Here is an 8,498-nt window from a genome sequence, read left to right as displayed (position 1 = left end):
TGAGAAAATACATCAGGGAATCAACCCAAAGTACAATTCCTGACCCGATCTATTGCAGAAACTACATATAAAACTTCTAAATCCATATTTTAGAATTGGCTTCCATCTCTGAAATGGATACTGAGAGTTGGGAGACAAATGCAAGTATTTTATGGAGAGAGAATTGAAAAATATACAAAGAAAGTAGGTCAGATGGAAAAGTAAAATAAAATATACAATGAATGTACATAGAGTGAGGATGAGTTAAAAACAAACAGAAGTCGAGTTTTTGTTTTTATCCATCCATCCAGGAACCCGTTTTTTGGTGATTGGTGGATCACTTTCCCGGAGGTAATCATTCCTTAAAAAAAAGAATAATTTGGTCACTCAATCCATGACTGTTTGTGGGACACTGCTGTGCGCAATTGGCTGCTGCGCTTCGCCCACAAAATATACAGTCAATTCACTTTCCAGTATATTCTGTGAAGCACTTTGAGACATCTAGAAGATATGATAAGGCGCTATATCAAATACAAGTATTATTATTATTACCCAGCTCTCTGCTTTGACCCCTCTCTCCTTTACCTTTAAAGACCATCTGAAAAGTCCATTGTTTCGACCATGCTTTTGGTCACCTTTTTCTTTCCCTCCACCCCATCTCTGCTCTGTGAACTGTTTGAGACGTCCTCCCAATGTTAAAGCCGCTAAATAAATTATCTTAACTGTTAATATTTTGTACTGCCCCAGCTAAGATCGCTTCCTCGGGTGATAATGCCTGCAGAACTCAAATAGAAGGTAGGCAGAGAGTGAAAATGCCTTCAGAGAATAGATGTTAAATAATGTCCCGGAACATCAAAGTGACTGGCACATCACAAGCTATCCCTGCAAAGGTCCTCCCACCACACTGAAGGCAGATGTCTGTTGAATAGCTGATGAGGAAACTTTGAGGCTTGGGATAATAGGAAGGCATTACCTGGAGTCCAGGTTTTGTAACTCACGCTCATTTTTCCAGGGCTTGGATTGTGTGGTTTGGATACTCATAAGCATGGTGATGGGTTTCCGTTTATGTCAGACATCCGGCTGACCACAAATAATGTTAAACATTTCTCAAAAGACTCACTGGCTCAGGAAGATGGGGATTTTCTTGGATGATATAGCAAACTTTTGGCCCAGATTGCCACCTCATCTTTGCCTGTAAAACCTTTTGTCTTAAATTTAAATTGTTGTAGTACTGTGGAATATTCAGCCTTAATGTAGAAGCTGTTTTTTTTCCATACTTTGTAAGAAGAACCGGATAAAACTAGATAGAATTTCAGGCCCCAAGTGTTAAAAGTAATTTGCATTTTTTTTCATTTTAAGGTTACTCTGATAGAAATGGAATGTTGGATACAGAATTACATGGGATTAGCAGAGGTGAGAGAGGCACCACTCTTTTCCTGGAGTAACATGTAATGTTTAACAGGGTGTTTTGCGAGACATTTAAGGTTTGAATGACCCATGACATGTCATCCAAGCTTCATGGGCTTTTTAGTACCTAAAAAGGCAAGCAAGTCACAGCATGGCAACTCAAATCTGAGCAGTTTCTTTGTCATGCTTGTCATGTGATGGATTGATTTTCCTGAAATCCATAGCTGGTGTGCTGATCCGTAGAGCAGGAAATACACTAAGTGAAGTAACTGTACTCTTGGTAAAGTTTGGGGATAGGGATCCAGTGGAGCCTGACAGGGAGCCAGAACAGATCAATTTTAAGATCCTCCCACTCATTTTTAAATCCCTCATGCCTTTACCTACCTCTCTGACCTGCTTACCCCCCAACCCACAACCCACTGCCTCCGCTCGACTGGCTCCGGCTTTTTGCATGCCCCTCGTGCCCTCAATTTGACCATTGGCAGTCGTGCTTTAAGGCCTGACACTCTGGAGCACTCTTCCTCTATCCCACTGCCTTGCCCCTTCCTTCCCTATCTTCAGGTCGTGTCTGAAGACCTTCCTATTCAACCGTGCCTACGATCACCTCCCCTACCCCTGACATGGCATTGTGCTCTGCCACTGTCAAGTGCTCTGGGACACTACCCTGCATGAGGGGCGTTATATAAATGCCAGTTGTTGTTGTTAAAACTAAATTTCATAATGAGGTAGTGTAGGATAGCTAGTAAAGAGAAGAGCGAAGCAATTCATTGATTTTGTAAAATAATGACTAAAACTCTTGTTACGCATAATTGCCTGCTCAACCAGCATTTAAAATTACAATGTTAAAGATGTAAACAGACAGACACACAGAAGAACAGATAGGCTAAAATCTTATGCAGCTAAAGTAGTACTTCATCCTATGAAAATAAATACTCGGCAGCTACTGGCACCTGTGGAAGAAACACGTGTTGTTTGATCAGTGCTTGGTGCCTGCACAACTCAACTGTTCAAAGAGGCAACAGCTTTTTCAAGAGGATCGATCAGGTTGAGATTTAGAACTGGTTTAGAACAGCTGGGGGCTAAAAGAAACAGTTTTTCTGTCTTGAATTCTGCAAAACAATTGCCCAGACCTCTGCAGTGCAATTCTGGTGAGAATGTAAATTACAATCCAGTAGCACTCGTCATTTAAAAAAACTGATTGCAATCTTCTGAGAGTTGCAGCCTGCACTCAATAGTTTTAGCAAATTACAATTTGATTTGATTACAGTATTTGGAAATGCATTTATGTTGCCGCTACACTGTCCATTGTAAATCAGTTAAGGATTGTCAGAATGCCCTCACCAAATACGAAGTCGGTCATTTTCTTTTCACATTAGAGATTTTTATACATTTGCTGTTTGGTTGTGAATTGCAAGTCTGAAAGTCTGATTCAGTGGCTCAAAGAGTATGGTGGAACCACGTGAGGGCAATCAATAGACTGGTCTATTTTACCTTCATTGTTAGGTACCTTTATCAATGATGATTTGGGGATTTTTGAAACACCTTTTGTTACAAATGGAAAACCCAGTCAAGGTTGCTTGAATAGTCAGTTGCACTCATTACTGAAGTGTGCACAAAATAAAATTTACCTGCAGTTTAAAAATAATTGAATTGTAATAATGGACTTATTCTGTCCTCCACTGGGAATCTGAGAAAAGAATGGTAGTTGAGTAAATCTGCCCTGCGTGCCCTCCATTCTCTGGTATAATTCAGGCAGCCGCCCATTATTTAAAAACAAGCTGCCATTCAGGCTTGTAAGGTAACATACCAGCTGCAAATTCAATTCTCTCACTTCTATACTCCTTCTGTGTGAGCTCTGCTTTAAAAAATTGCTATGTGGTGAATGCTTCCGATTGACATTTTTCATAGTTGATTTCCGATGGATTTATTCAAATCGAATTAACAATTAACCGTTTTGTCTTCAGCTCGTGGCAGTTGTTGGGTGTGGAGCTTTCTTTGAAAGGTTAGTGAGACCCAGGCTTGATTCAGGCTTTGCGTGGTACTGTGCTGTATTTGCTGGCAGGCTGAAGGATGAATCTGTTGTTGCTGATGAGCACCTGGTGTTAGTGTATAACTGGGTACTGATGATCCAACATAATGATTTTCACAGACATCACTGCCAATGGTAGGCACATGCAACCCATGCAGTTGCATAGGGTCCCTGCCATCACGACTCTGTTACACGCCCTATTCACTTGGCAAATTTGGGCTAACTCTGTGTCCCCTGCTCTCTTTGTCCCACCATTTGGCAACTGAACTTTATACCTTCCACCCTCTGGAACTCTTTCCCTTTACCCCTTTGTCTTGCACCCTCTCTATTTCTCTTAAAATCCTTCCTTTTTTTAAAAAAAAATCTTTTCACCTTCTTCCTGGTCAGGCTTCTGACGCTGCCTCTGTAAAGAGTTCCAACATATTACTCCAGGTGATCTAGGCATTATAGAAATGTAAGCAATTGTTATTTTGTTTGAATTTTGAATAAAACTATAAGCTGTAAAGTTAACACTGTCTCTTTACAAATGTACAGCTTACTGGATTTGTACTGTGTTCTCTGACATTTGCTATAAATAAAAAGCACACATGCTACACACAGCATATGTCCATGGCCATCGCTGGAGGGACAGAATTGAAAAACAATGTATTTCCATCACCCATGGTTTATAAATAGCTCGAATGTGAACGTAAAGAGCATTAGTCTTCTTGCAAAATGCCTACCTCTCCGAGTTCACTATGCCAATAAATATACCTGTTAAAGAAAATTTGACCTGGATTTTTGGCCATGTATAAAATACTTTGTTTTATTTTGTCTAGAGAGAATACCAGTGTTGGAATCTATATTGTATTTCAATGAAATAAATATTTAAATATAGTTTTTTCATTCTTAGTCTGTACTAAAATGCAAGGATTATTTTACTTTGTCAGGTAAGGGATGCCATTGGTTGGGAACCTCATGTTAGCATTCGTTGTTTGCAGGTTAGGAAAAGCTTCGCCAGATGGAAGAGGGAAAGCCCTCTGCTACATTCGCCTAGAAGAAATAGAACATTCTTCATGCCACTAAATGTAATAATATTGAAAGTGTTTGCAGATGTTTTGCACATATCTTCATTGTTGCCCCACATAGGAACAAAAAAAGGAAGAGCAGGAGACCATTGAGGTCATCGAACCTATTCCACCATTTTATTAGATCTTGGCAAACCCTTTAATCCCAATCCGCTGTCCTTTTGCCATTAACTTTAATAACTCTACCACTGTGCCTTAACCCCACTCTCAGAATGAAACCCTTAACTTCACTAATATGTTTCTGTTTTCCATTTCCCATACCAGTAGAGTTTCTGAATTAGTATCAAGTTATAATAATCTTTTGTTTGATACAGCGCCTTTCACTCTGGGAGCATCTCAAAGAGCTTCACAGGATATATGGTAAAATGTAGTGACTGAGTGTTTGTGGGTGAACATGGCATCCAATTTGTCCCCAGCGCTGTCCCACAGGCAGAGCTGTCCCGTAGGCTGTCCCACTTTTATTTGGGGGCTTGTTGGCCAGGATACCAGGAGAAACTCCTTTTTCTTTTTGATTAGTTCCATGGAATATTTAACATCCACCCAACCTTAACAAGCAGATGGGGCCTCATCTGAAGGTCGCCATGTCCGACAATGGAGAACACTTCCAATAGTGCATTGGAGTGTCACCTTAGACTATAGTTCCAAGTCCTGACGTGGGGCTTCTGATTCAAAAGCGAGATTGCTATTACTGAGCCAGGCTGACACCTCACAGTACGACCTGTGAAATGTGATAGCTGTAGGAAGCTGGCTTAAGAGCACTCAAACGCTTTCAAGTAATCTCCAATTTCAGAGACTGAAGGACAGGGTTCCTTCCAGAATAAAGAAAGATTATTATTATTCTAACGATAAAGAAATATTGTTTTTTAAATGGTGGCCACAAACGTTTTGCTGTTTTAGTTTCTGGTACTGAAATTGTAAAGCGATTCTACAAGGCTCAACTACTCAGTGGATAAACAAGCTAAACATCAGGCAACTGGAGTTCACTTTCTTTTATTTAAATTGCTAAATGGGAAAAATCCACATTTTGTGAAAGAAACCAAGTAAGAAAAAGGTTAAGTACCTAAAGCTGTTAATCCTGATTAACAGCAGACTCTTTCACACATTCTTATCTTGTAGATGCTGCATTGCCAGTTGTTTCTGATAGAGTATCAGCATTGCTGATAAGTCCTCAACAATTTTCTTGGAAGCTTAAGTCAGCGAATTTTGAGGTTATTGGAAAGCTGTGAATCTTTCAGATAATTTTTCTTTTGGAAAATGAGACCATGAATCTCTCCAGTCTCGACTTTGGATCATAGCTAAATCATAGACGGTGATCATAGCTCGCAGCAGAAAAAGCTGCCCTTAATTTGGCACTGAAATAGTAGTCTGCTCAGAAGGCCCACAGGTGACTAGTGTGGGAAATGGAAAATGCCGAACTGGTGCAGGGCAATAATAATAATATAATAATAATTCTTGCATTTGATGTAGCGCTTTTCACGTCTTCTAGACGTCTCAAAGCACTTCACAGAATATATTGTAAAGTTAATTGACTATATTTGTGGGCGAAATGCGGCAGCCAATTGTGCACAGCAGTGTCCCACAATCAGTCGTGGATTGAAGTGACCAATTTTATTGTTTTGTTTTTTCTTGAGGGATTATTATTAGGCTCTGTGTGGAGTAAGGAAACTTGCCCAAGGTTTCGCCCTGCCGGGAATCAAGTCCTCTAACCACTGGGCTCCAGGACTCCACAATGTGTGTTTAGTAGAAACAATGTTTTCTGAACTAGGGGCTGGGGAACTTTGTTGGAGGCAGACCAGAGGGAGCAATGCTCTGCAGCTAATGCTTTTTTTTAAAAAAAACTGTTCTCTTAGTATAGATTTAACATGAAACTCACATTAAACTGACACTGAATTAAGCATTGAACAAAATCCAGTTCCTTTCCCACCGTCACAAATTTCCCTACCTTTACAAAATTCAGCCCAAACGGAGAAAATCACTGAGGAATCACATTTTGGAGACTTTCTCTCTGACAGGAGACCACTTTTTACTTCATGATTTATTTTGTCAGCAACAGTATCAAAGGTTTTCACTAAATAACCATGTCTTATGATTGCTACTACAGCATACAATATTTGTACGATATTTGGTGAAACTGCTTCCATTAAAAATGAAATCTTCTGTCAATTATTGTATACCGTGCATTGGTGTATTATAAAGGAATATGACGGCAACACAACACTGCTTTTTCCTTACAGAGAGGAGGTGAATAGCATTGCTTGTCCTTTTCCACTTTCAGTTTCAATGCATCGCGACATGTTACAGTATATATCCTGTGAAGTGCTTTGAGATGTCTCAACGATGTGATAAGGCGCTATATCAAATGCAAGGATTATTATTTATTATTATAAATGTCACCCAAATCCTACTTTAAGGGATTTGATCATGTCACGCATTATAAATGTGACTGACTGTCTGTGAGAGCCAAGCACTCCATCAGTTTAGGTTTACACAGAACTATGGAAGGCATAGTTAAGAGAAAACAAATATATATATGTATGTGTTTTACCAACCTTGAATTATTGAATTTATTCCATTCCAACCCCTCCCCCAGGTATAATGGTATCTTTACAAATAAATACCATCAATTTTTAATGAGAGCATGGCTGCCTTCCACTGAACGGAAACAATTATTACCCGGGAGAGCAGACAAGTCAGCATTGTGTATGTTTGGAGGGCAGTGAGGTGATATATTGGACCACAGATGACCATAATTAAAAAGAATAATTTTGCAACTATTAAATGGAAGAAAACAATTAAGATGATGTAGAAACGACCAACATTGTAATAAACCAGATTGGCCTGCTTAAATATTAAATATCAACAGATTGGCCGGCACGTCTCTCATTTGTGTTAAGGATTATAAATCCCAATTCTGTGTTTCTCTGCAGCTTAGAATATTCTGCGTCTTTCTTGATTCTTGGAGGTGCTAGGGAATTTTGAGGAGCTTAAATGTTTTTAGAATGCAAGGAATTGCAAGCAATTCTTGAGTATTTTGTTTCATTCTTCACATGTTTGCACTGTATTTTGCATTATTAATAAGACAATTATAGTTTTTTATAATGAATGGTAGCTTGTGTATGTAGGAGAGGAGCTTGGAGATTGAAGAAGCCTGTGAGAGGCAGGTGTGAAAGATGGGTCTGCTGACATGAGGGGTGCTACCAGTGAATAATATTTAACTGGGTTGCTCTACAGAGTACTCCTACCTAAGCTTTAAACATTATTATAGCTTTAATATGGAAATTTCATTTTGGAGCTTAAGTAAGAAATCGCCCATCAGGATTCCTTTTATTATATCAAAATGCACCTGAGGAATTCATATTAATCTGAATAATCTTTCACTTCTGTCCATTTCAGTCTTGCTTTTGTATATGTACCCCTATAATCTTAGGATGCGCTGAATTAGAAAGGTGACTGAGCCTGCCAGTATGAGGATGCTGTATTGAAACACAAAGTTGATGATGACTCAGCACAGCTTTGTGGAAACTCCTGATAGGCATTGGTGATCTAGGTGTAAACAGACACTTTGACTTTGGGGATGAAAGCAGAACTAAAGGACATAGGTTTAAAATTAACAAGCTTTCAAGTAAGACTTGAACTCAGAGGGATTATTTGCCCGCAGCGTGGAGGATATAAACTCTTAGCAAAACAGTTGAAGCTGTCAATCAGCAACTTCAAAAAATAACTCAAAGTATTGGCATTCAAACCACATTGGCGGATACATTGTACTCCACAATGCTTTCCACATTGCTGAAGCCTGGGAAGCAGGACAAGTCCCAATGGTGATGATTTGGGAATGAATATAAATGAATAATCCAGATGTTTTGCTGTGTGTGTGTGTGTGCGCATGTATGCGCGGTACTGTGGGATGGAGTTCCAGAGAGTGGGGCAGAGTGGCTGAAGGCCCCCCCTGTCAATGGTGAGGTGGGGGACGTGAAGGAGGACGGAGCTCCCTGAGCGGAGGGCATGGACAGACTGGT

The 8,498-nt window shown here is 39.7% G+C and overlaps 1 protein-coding gene across 1 annotated transcript in view; it reads left to right on the top strand.

Annotated features, from left to right (window-relative positions):
- The first annotated feature begins 8,444 nt into the window (after window positions 1–8,444).
- Window positions 8,445–8,498, top strand: part of enox1 (ecto-NOX disulfide-thiol exchanger 1) — a 264,627-nt gene continuing 264,573 nt past the window's right edge. Inside the window, exon 1 of the mRNA XM_042334343.1 lies at window positions 8,445–8,496. The gene's annotated coding sequence lies outside the window, so the exon portion shown is untranslated. The remainder of the gene's footprint in view (window positions 8,497–8,498) is intronic.

The sequence above is a fragment of the Callorhinchus milii genome, unplaced genomic scaffold (genome assembly GCF_018977255.1).
Source record: "Callorhinchus milii isolate IMCB2004 unplaced genomic scaffold, IMCB_Cmil_1.0 Scaffold4, whole genome shotgun sequence".
Classification (NCBI taxonomy): domain Eukaryota; kingdom Metazoa; phylum Chordata; class Chondrichthyes; order Chimaeriformes; family Callorhinchidae; genus Callorhinchus; species Callorhinchus milii.
This window is presented reverse-complemented; position numbering and strand designations above follow the sequence as displayed.